At 36.0% G+C, this 9992-nt stretch overlaps 1 pseudogene; it reads right to left on the bottom strand.

Annotated features, from left to right (window-relative positions):
* LOC144373077 (1-phosphatidylinositol 3-phosphate 5-kinase-like) lies at positions 1-9740 on the bottom strand (annotated as a pseudogene).
* Positions 9741-9992: the final 252 nt, after the last annotated feature.

Here is a 9992-nt window from a genome sequence, read left to right as displayed (position 1 = left end):
CTATGTTCCTTATGGAAGAATAAGAGTAAGACACAATTTGCCAAAACATAGTGTCAATAAAAAACTTTAAAAATAAGAACTCTCATAATAATATAAATTAGAAATCTACTCTAACCATCTTGTCTGATAACTTTTAACATCCCTAGAGCTTTCTGCTAGTATCTATGATACACTGTCTTTTATTCTAGTTATTTTTTAACTTTCCATCTACTTTATCACTTGACTGTGAAGCACTGTCGCCCTCACTATTGCATCTCCACGCCTTACACACAAGGCCCAAAATAAAAATTGGCTTATTGTTGGTCCTGTATTATAATTATTTTATACTTATGACCTTTAAAAATTGTAATACTGTCAATAAAATGCATTTACCTGTATAGCCCATAAATTTTACAGGGATTTCTTGATTACAGCAATGACTGCAGAAAATCTGCCCACATAGTTGGCAATGGTGTCTGCGCCTAAAGGTTGTGAATTTTTCACTACAGTCATAGCACTCTTTACATTGGCTATCTGGCATCCAGTATTGCTTCAGGTCACTATCCTATAACAATAAAAATGTGTGAAGACTTCTTGAAAATACTGATTTTTATATTGTAATGGCAAATAAAATCCTTGAAGATTTTTTTTTTACAGAAATGAGAAGTTAATTCTAAAATTCATAAGAAATTCAAAAGACCAAAATGACCAAGAACAATCCTGAAGAATAAAACAGGATTTACATTACCATCCTTCAGGACTTATTCAAAAGCTATATAATTTTAAATAATACTGGTGCAAGGACAAAAAAAAATGGAGATATGGAACAGAAAAAAGTAGCTTAGCATACACTAGTGTGTACATGATTTTTGTGATAAGATTTACAGCACAATCAATGACAGATGGTCTTTCAAAAACTATGGTGCTATCCTCATGTCCATTATATCCAAATAGACATGAAAATAAAAGGAAACTTGACCCTATTTATTCACACAAATAATAAAGCTTCTTAAAAAGAATCATAGATCCTGGCCTGAAACTAGCCTTAAAAGGAGAAAAAAACACTAGCCTTAAAAGGAGAAAAAAAACTGATACAATAAACCACATTAAAGTTAAGAACTTAGATTAAAAAATTGTGATTTTCACAACTGAAATAAATAATAAATATACTATCATTTTATTCTTTATTTTTGGTACCAGGGATTGAACCCCAGGGGCACTCAACCTCTGAACCACATCCCCAGCCCATTCTTATATTTCATTTAGAAATAGAGTCTCACTAAGTTGCTGAGGCTGGCTTTGAACTCAAGATTCTCCTGCCTCAGCCTCCCAAGCCTCTGGTATTACAGGTCTGCACCACCACACCCAGCTTAACAAATACATTTTTTTCAAGTCATATTATGTCATTTTTCAGTGGGAATGGTATGATCCCAAAAAGTATGTAAGAAGAAATCTTCCAAAGCACTAATTATTACCTGGCTTTTTCCCTCCATGACTTCTTTGAGACGTTTTAATACTGTGCTGAGGCTTCGAAGCTGAACAGCTGTACGAGGATCATGACCTCCAAAGGTAGGTTCTGCTTTCCTTCTTGTATCTGAGTCATATTAAAAAAAGAGAGAGAGAGCAACAAAGGCAATCTTGTTAACGGTTCATTGTGTCTATATAAAACACTGCATCTATGTGATGTGAAGTGCTTTTATTTCTTGTATTCTCCCAACCAGTGACATAGGTTGAGAGTTAAGGGTGGTCTTTATAAGGGTAACAGACTGTTGAAAGTATTTCTTATTGCCATGTAAAATACTATTTCACAAGCAAGTAAGAGCTATCTAAGACAAGAACTATCTGAGCTGATGGTTTGGAGGCCTAAAACAGCAGCATCATCTACATGGTCAGAATTCAGTAATGATTTCTTTTGCTCTTTGGTCCCAACCTATAATAAATACCTGCTGGACATTTAACAGAAGAAAAAGCAACTCCAGAGGATTAAACACTAGCCATAAAAGGAGCAAAAAAAAAAAAACTGATAAAATAAACCACATTAAAGTTAAGAATTTAGGTTAAAAAATGTGGTTAGTTTAGCTTAGTCTCTATAGTCAAATAGGTAAGCAATAGGATCAAATGGCTCACTTCTGGGGCTAATCATCAAAAAGAAATAACTCACCCCTAAAGATTCTGATAGAGGGCCAGGATTGTGGCTCATTGGTAGAGCACTCACCTAGCATGTTTGATCCTCAGCACCACATAAAAATAAATAAAACAAAGGTATTGTGTCTAGCTACAACTAAAAAATAAATATATTTTTAAAAAAATATTCTGATAGAATTCAAAACATCCAAGAGGGTATATTTGACCATGATAAAATCTGACAAATGTCCAAGCATATTATAACTGCCAGAGAATTGCTAAAACTCTAGTCCTATCCTTCTATATTGCACCCAACCCAACCCTGTAGTTCCAAACTGAAAGGGTCAGGTATTTTGGTCATAGTGACAAAAAGTTAAGACACGCCAGCTGTTTCAAAACCTAAGGGTGAACAGGAGGTGATCTGACAAAAAAGATGAGTTATCTGACTATGGACTGACACCTCTGTAACCATGAACCCAAAATAAACTTTTCTTACAAGTTGTTCCTGTCAGGTATTTTGGTCATAGTGACAAAAAGTTAAGACACTCCAGCTGTTTCACTGAAATGGCAATACTAAACATAAATCTATCTATAATAAAACAAGCCCAGATTCTAGCTTTGTAACCAGAATGGTAGATGCCCACCAAAAGTGCCACTAGTAGGTAACTGTACTTTTCTTGTGGACCAAAACTACTGCAGTTTCTATTCCTGGATTAGTGTTATGGTTTTGATATGAGGTGTTCCTGAAAAACTCAAATTAGTTAATGCACGAATATTCAGAGATGAAATGTTTAGGCTATGGACACTATAATCTTATCAGTGAATCAATCCATTTAATGCGTTAATAATCTGAATGGATTACTGGGTGGTAATTACAGGCAGCTGGGACATGACTGGAAGAAGGAGGCCAGTAGGGGTATATCCTTAGGCCTTATATTTTGTTCCTAGCTACTCACTCTCTCTACTTCCTAACTGCCAAGAGCTGAGCAGCTTTCCTCTACCATGTCCTTCTATTCTAACATTCTGCCTTGCCTCAGGCCCAGTGTAATGGAGTTGGCTGACTATGGAGTGAAACCTCTGAAACCATGAACCCAAAATAAACTTTTCTTAAAAGTTGTTCCTATCAGGTATTTTGGTCATAGTGACAAAAAGTTAAGACACTCCAGCTGTTTCAAAATCTAAGGGTGAATAGGAGGTGATCTGACAAAAAAGATGAACATCCAATTAGCTTAAACACTCTAGTCTAATAACCCATGGAGCTCCCACTAACCTAAACAGACTGCAGTTATTTCTAAGGTTTCAAGTACCCACAGGCAACTGCAGTCTAAAAATTTTAACATTTGTCTCATTCTTTCAAGAGAAAGAGACAACAATCACATAATTTTTAATATATTTATTGTCATAGTTATTTTTGTTACTCTCTTTCTATGCCTAATTTACAAGTTAAACTTTATCACAGATGTGTACATATGGGGATAAAAAACATAGGGTCTGGTACTATCTGTGGTTTCAAGCCTCTACTGGTACAGAAAAGAAGGGAGGTTTAGAGTATATCCCTGCAGATAATGGGAACTACTATAAAATGGAAAATCTGGGGCTGGGGTTGTAGCTCAGTGGTAAAGCACTTGCCTAGCATGCATCAGGCACTGAGCTCGATTCTGAGCACCACAAACAGATAAATAAAATAAAGGTCCATCAACAACAACAACAACAACAACAAAATAATAATAATTTAAAAAATAAAATGGAAAATCTGCCTCAAACTCACTATTTGCCAGATTTATATTAGGTGTGCTTTGTTTTAGTTGGGTGGAAAATAAAAGATTACAAAGAAATGAGAGGTTGATATCTAAATCCAAATTTACAAAGAATTATCTAAAACAATTTAATGAAATAATCACTGTATCTAAACTGCACTTATTTTTAAACACTTTGAAACACTTTTTAAACACTTTTAAACACTTTGAAAACTTAATTTAGCATTAGTAATACCTCAGAGGTGGTACTAAAATGTAAGTATTAGAACGACCAAATTATTCTTGAGTCTCAAAATATAAAGCAACTATCCATGAATTATAAGTTGAAAAAGGAGACAAAGCTGTGAGAATTACAATGGCAATGCTCCGCATACCGGCAATAACAAACTGTGAAGCCCCTTGCATTTAGCTACTTAGAAATACAAGTTTGCACCCCACAAAGGACACAGGCCAAGAGCAAGTGGCAGCCCAGCAATGGAGTTGAAGAATTCTGCAGCCAGAGGCATGCACATCACATTTCACTAGCACCCAAATACAGACACAGAATTCATTCACAAGACTGAAACTAACCTGTGTTCTCCTGGGGATGCTGCAAATTGTTCTCTGCTGAAACTCAAGCAAGTAATTAATCAAAAAGCAGCCAAGAGGTCTGTTGTTTGCCTAAATCAAAGTTTAGTGATATGTTTAAGAGCTTTTATTCAGATATCAACAAATTCTTTCACTAATTAAGTAATAGTTTTATTTATTCTGGAGAGTACCTGACTATTCCAAACAACAAGAAAGTTAAGTCAATAAATAACTTGGGAAACAATGACTGTGGAAAAATCTTAGAAGAATGAAATAAGAACACTGTTTTACCTAACACTGAAGAGCGTCGCTGAAGTTCCTCATTAAGCTGTTTTTTATAAGGAACAGGTGACCTCAACTGATTGTGTCCTTGAAGGGAGCTGAGGGCTGGACCAACTTCCACTGGGAGAAGGGTGCTCTCCTTGGCTCCCTTCTCCTCTCTCTGTAGAGCAAAAGAAAGGTTGACATTATTTGAAAAATTGAGACACAAGAATTCACCAAAGAGAAAACAGCAAAGAGAAAACATGAAATTTTCCAGACAACTATATTATATATATGCATACATACACACACACATAGATATATATATACTTATATATATGTATGTATATATTACATGCATAATTTAAAATTAGGCTTTTGGATTTTTTAAAAAGAAAGAAATCCAAAGAGTAGAGCAAAATTATAAGCCAATAATCACACCCTTGGTATATGTGATTTTCTGTTTTACTTTTCATTTGAAATTTGAGGAAACAGAATGCAAGCTTTTTACACAAAGGCCCAGAATTTTTGCTGTGTTTATGGAAGAGATTCCTTGTACTATTGAAATAGCACCCAATATAGTAGCTGCTCAATAAACGTTTACTAAATAGAGTATTATCTTATAAAGAGTCTACATAATATAATATCTTAGATGGAATCTTATAACAATAAAAGGACATTATGTAAAAATTTTAAAACTGAATAAAATACATACAGTAGTTAGTGAAAATTGTAAAATATTTACATTAGTCCAGTAATACTGATAGTATAGTAATACTAACCTAAGATGTTAATAATAGCAGAAACTGAATGTAGGGGTAAACTAAGTGCTCTGCATTATCTTTCCAATTTTTCTATAAATCTAATAAAACTGTTTTAAAAATTAAAGCTTATTTTTTAAAAATTATCATCTTAAAAATGTACCAAGTTTTTACAGTACTTTAAACCTAACCATTAATAAACTTAATTAGAACTATCAAAATTTCTACTGAGGGGCTGGGGTTGTGGCTCAGTGATAAAGTGTTTGCCTCGCACGTGTGAGACACTGGGTTCGATCCTCAGCACTACATAAAAACAAGTTAAACAAAATAAAGGTGTTGTATCCACCTACAACTAAAAACAATATTAAAAAAAATTCTACCTAGTCTTGGCTCAATGGCACACATTTTTAATCCCAGCAGCTCAGGAGGCTGACACAGGAAGATCACAAGTTCAAAGCCAGCCTCAGGAAATTAGTGACACTGTAAGCAACTCAGCAAGACAAGCTCTTGCCCTGTCTTTAAATAAAATATAAAACAGGGCTGGGCATGTGTTCAGTGGTTAAGCACCCCTGGGTTCAACAGTACCCCCCCCAAAAAAAAAGGAATCTAGCTTTTTCTTCTTAAGCAGAAAAATCTGGTGATATATGAATAAAGCACCTTCTTAATATTTCACTTTCTCACAAAGATACAACATGAAAGTTGAATAAGGGAACTATAAAGAATCAAAACTGTAAGGTTTCTGATGCTTAAGAGTAAGTCTTACCTTTGTTAGATTGAAAAAGATTTACAAAAGAACTATATGCTGACTTAAAAGAAGGTTCATCCTGGTCAAGAGTCAAAGGTTTAAAGTGTGTAAGATGAGAAGGACTGGTAGGAGGTCGAGGCAAATCATTAGCAGAGTCCAATGTTGGGGAAGTCTTATCATCTGTGGCCATTTCATGAGTCTGCAAAAGAAAAAAAAAAGTTACTGTTTCAGAAGCCAAAAGTTAATTTCAAACAATATGCATATATCTGGAAGGTCCTATTCTGTGAGAGTTTTTACCTATGAAAACCAAAGAGTCAGTGAATTTAGCTTAGCATACTCAAGTGAAGGTTTAAAAACACTGCTGTCTAAATCAAATCTCAACACCTAAAACTGATGGTCAACCTAATTTCAAACATTACTATTAAAATCATTTTAAATTTTTTAAATTAAAAAATTTGCAGGTAAGGCATAAATGTGAGCAGGCAAAGAAGAAAAATATTTTCGTATCTGTAAAAGTTTTTGGGAAAAAAGGTACTTAATAGTTTTTTAAAGTTATAGGGGGAAACTGGTTTTATGCCAACATATAAATTCCTCCATCTTACTTATTTCAGCTTTTCCCTCTAAAAATATAACAAAAAAAATATCTACCTAAAGAAAGGAAATAAAATAGTCATCCTTTAATGACATTTCTATATAAACTCAACAATTAGCTCAAGTTACACCTTATTTGAATATTGACAACTATTCAAATCAATAAGCTATGCTCCATCATGTTTCCTCCCAGGAATATGAACTTGCTATTTTCCCCTTTAACCCTATATAAATATTAAGATAAAGTTCTTCCTAAAGGACTTTTTCCCCTAAATTACCAAAAATCATAATTCAGCCAAAGCAGTAAATCTCCACATCAGAGTTTACCAAAAAAGCACCGATTTATATTTTGCTATTCGGAGTTATAGTTCAACCAGAAGAACCATGCATACCTCTAGTTAGTCATTAAAATGCTTTAGTTTCTAATATAATTTACACTTTTAAAAAGAGGACATTACACTCTTGTAAATGCTTTGCTTCTCTAAAATCATATGCACCATCTCATTTTATTTTTACAATCCTGGAAGGTACATAAAGCAGTCCTCATTACATTTTTATCTTCAAGGCAACCAAGGTACTCTGAATCTAAAATAACTTTCCTGGGGGCAGGTCACAAAGATAGTTTGGGAACCTGCATCTAATCTCACCACAAAATTCTTTAGATTGAAATTATTTTTGTAGCTTTTCACAGACCTCCAAGTCTAGCCTATAAGCTATTTTCTAGCTACTCAAGACTACTCAAGACTTTGCTTTATTAATAATTTAATTGACTTTTAATTCAAGCACAAATGAAACCACTAACTTAAACAGAATTTTGGCAATAAATATTTATTAGAAGCTGGGGCAGGGAGAAAAAGAAAAAGAGTAAGGGGGGAAAGTGAGAGAAGAGGAGGAAGAAGGAAAAAGGGAAAAAGTCTTTAATATCATCTTCTATTGGGGAAAGTAGTTAATAATCCTTCCAAAGTATCATGACACTCCATATTCCAGCTTCAAGACTTAGAAAATAAGATGGTGACTGATTAAGTACAAACTCAAATTTTTGTTCTGTATTTTTTAAAAGAGTACTAGAGATGAAGGACATGATGACAATAGCAACCTCAGACCTAAGAAAACAACCTATATTCTACTTTCACAAAAGTAATATCAGAAGCAGAGTTAAAAACCTGCATAAAGAGCCTTAGAATTACCTTGAATTACTTCTAAAGATCAACTAAACATGAAACTTTTATTAGGTTTTGGAGATATGAAGATAAAAAATTACAATATTAACATATAGCAAGTATTGTCTCTACAACATAAATACAATCACATGGAGTTATCAATAATAATTACATGATATTGGGATCCTGAAAAAACTACATTACAACTCTAATTTTTTGACAACTCAATAACTGCTTATTATAAAAACTAGGACTCCTTCCTGACAGGTAATTAGAAGTATTTATCTACTTACTCAAAGACCTCTGATGTATCACCAGCACTCCACCTCTTTCCATTTCAAGGTTAGTGTAGTATATGCATATTACCTTGTTAGTAAAGCTAATCAGTAGGCTATGGGGTATTAAACGTAGGAAATAAGTGGCTCTATCAGCCAATATCAAAATTTTAGTTAGAATATCCAAGTATCAGCCTAGTTATCTCTAAGTAGTTTTTTATAAAAAATACTCAAATTGTATCTAATAATGCAGGACAGTTTAATACTAGTAGTGTTGGCTTCCACCAACAAAGAGTTTTGTTGTTGTTGTTGTTGTTCAATTTTTGCCAACAAAAATACTAAAGGAATACCAAAACTGATCCATATTACTCTTTCCAGAAAGAAAGAGGCAGTTCCCAGGAAATTAGTCTTGCCTCTCAAAGGAGTCAACCTGCCCAAACTCAAGAAAAAGAAAACTAAGAATATTTTTTTGTAAGAATGACAGAGTATGACCTTTTGGAGAGGCAGAAAACGAGATTCAAATAAATTCGAAATAAAATACTGCAAATATGCCAAAATACTATCTGTATTGTCATTGTACTAATTTTTACTAAATGAATGCACGGAATTAACATCTTAATAATTTAACGTATTATACACAGATACACAGAAATAACCGATTCTGCTTGATACAGAATTCTAGCATTTTTCATATTTCTTGAATGTCTTAATAACAACAAACTCTAAACTAGGCAGAAGACCCCATATTCCTAAAAGTATCCACCCACTTCATTCTCATCCTCTTGCTGAGAACATTCTTTAAGAAAGGGAAGTACTAATTTGGAAACCAAGTCTCCCCAAAACACTTTGAGTTGAAATAAAATCGCCTTTAATAGCAGAAACAAGCTTTTAAGGAGATATACGCATATTTGAAAGCCCAATGTTGTTACCAGTTCTGTAGCTTATGAGCTTTCTTTTCCAGCCTAATGATGTACCTCTGACACATGGACCAGAGCTCGTCCACTCAAAGGGAAGAGGAGTGGGCATTCCTCCTCCTAAATAAGTTCGGGCATGAGGGTTAAAAGAGGTGCAAGGGAACTTCAAATGTTTCAAGGAACCCTCTTCAAGAAGGGCCCTACGCGGCTCCCGTTTCACTCGCCAGACTCAGGGCAGCCTGGAATTAGGAAGACCAGCTAATGCTTGGGACAGGTTCTTGGCCTTTCCTGGCCCAGCCGCAACCCAGCGAAGGAGCCCCATCTCTCGCCCTCACCTCAGCTTTCCCCCACCGCTCTGGCCCGCACAGCACCCAAGCCGGCCTTCTTCCCACTATCAGCCCCAGCTGGCCACACCCCAGGCCTCTCCTTTATCTGGGCCTCCCGCCCCGGCCCCGCTGGCCTCCCTCCACCCCAACCCCAGCTTCACCGGCTCAGGTGCAGGGAGCCCGCCCCGGAGCGCAGCGAAGGGTTACTCCAGTCGCTGGCTGTTGTGGCAGGAAGCAAAGATGCTTACGTGGTAGATGCGGCGTCTCCCTTCCCCCCAAGGCTCCGCCCCCCTTCCTCCTCCCCACCAATCCGCAATCTTTCCTGGGGGCCGACTCCGCCCCCTCCTCCCCGCCCGCACGACGTTCGGATCAGATGCTCAGGCAGAAAGAGTCCAGCCCAGAGAGTGTCGTCTTGGACCACTTGGCCAAAGCTAGGCCTCCTCCGCCTTTTTTGAGGAAGCCAGGATCACAGCGGGTGTGAGCGTCACGAGTGTGGGTCACCGGATGCGTGCTTGGTGTCCTGGGCACCAGA

The sequence above is a fragment of the Ictidomys tridecemlineatus genome, unplaced genomic scaffold (assembly GCF_052094955.1).
Source record: "Ictidomys tridecemlineatus isolate mIctTri1 unplaced genomic scaffold, mIctTri1.hap1 Scaffold_223, whole genome shotgun sequence".
Taxonomy (NCBI): domain Eukaryota; kingdom Metazoa; phylum Chordata; class Mammalia; order Rodentia; family Sciuridae; genus Ictidomys; species Ictidomys tridecemlineatus.
This window is presented reverse-complemented; position numbering and strand designations above follow the sequence as displayed.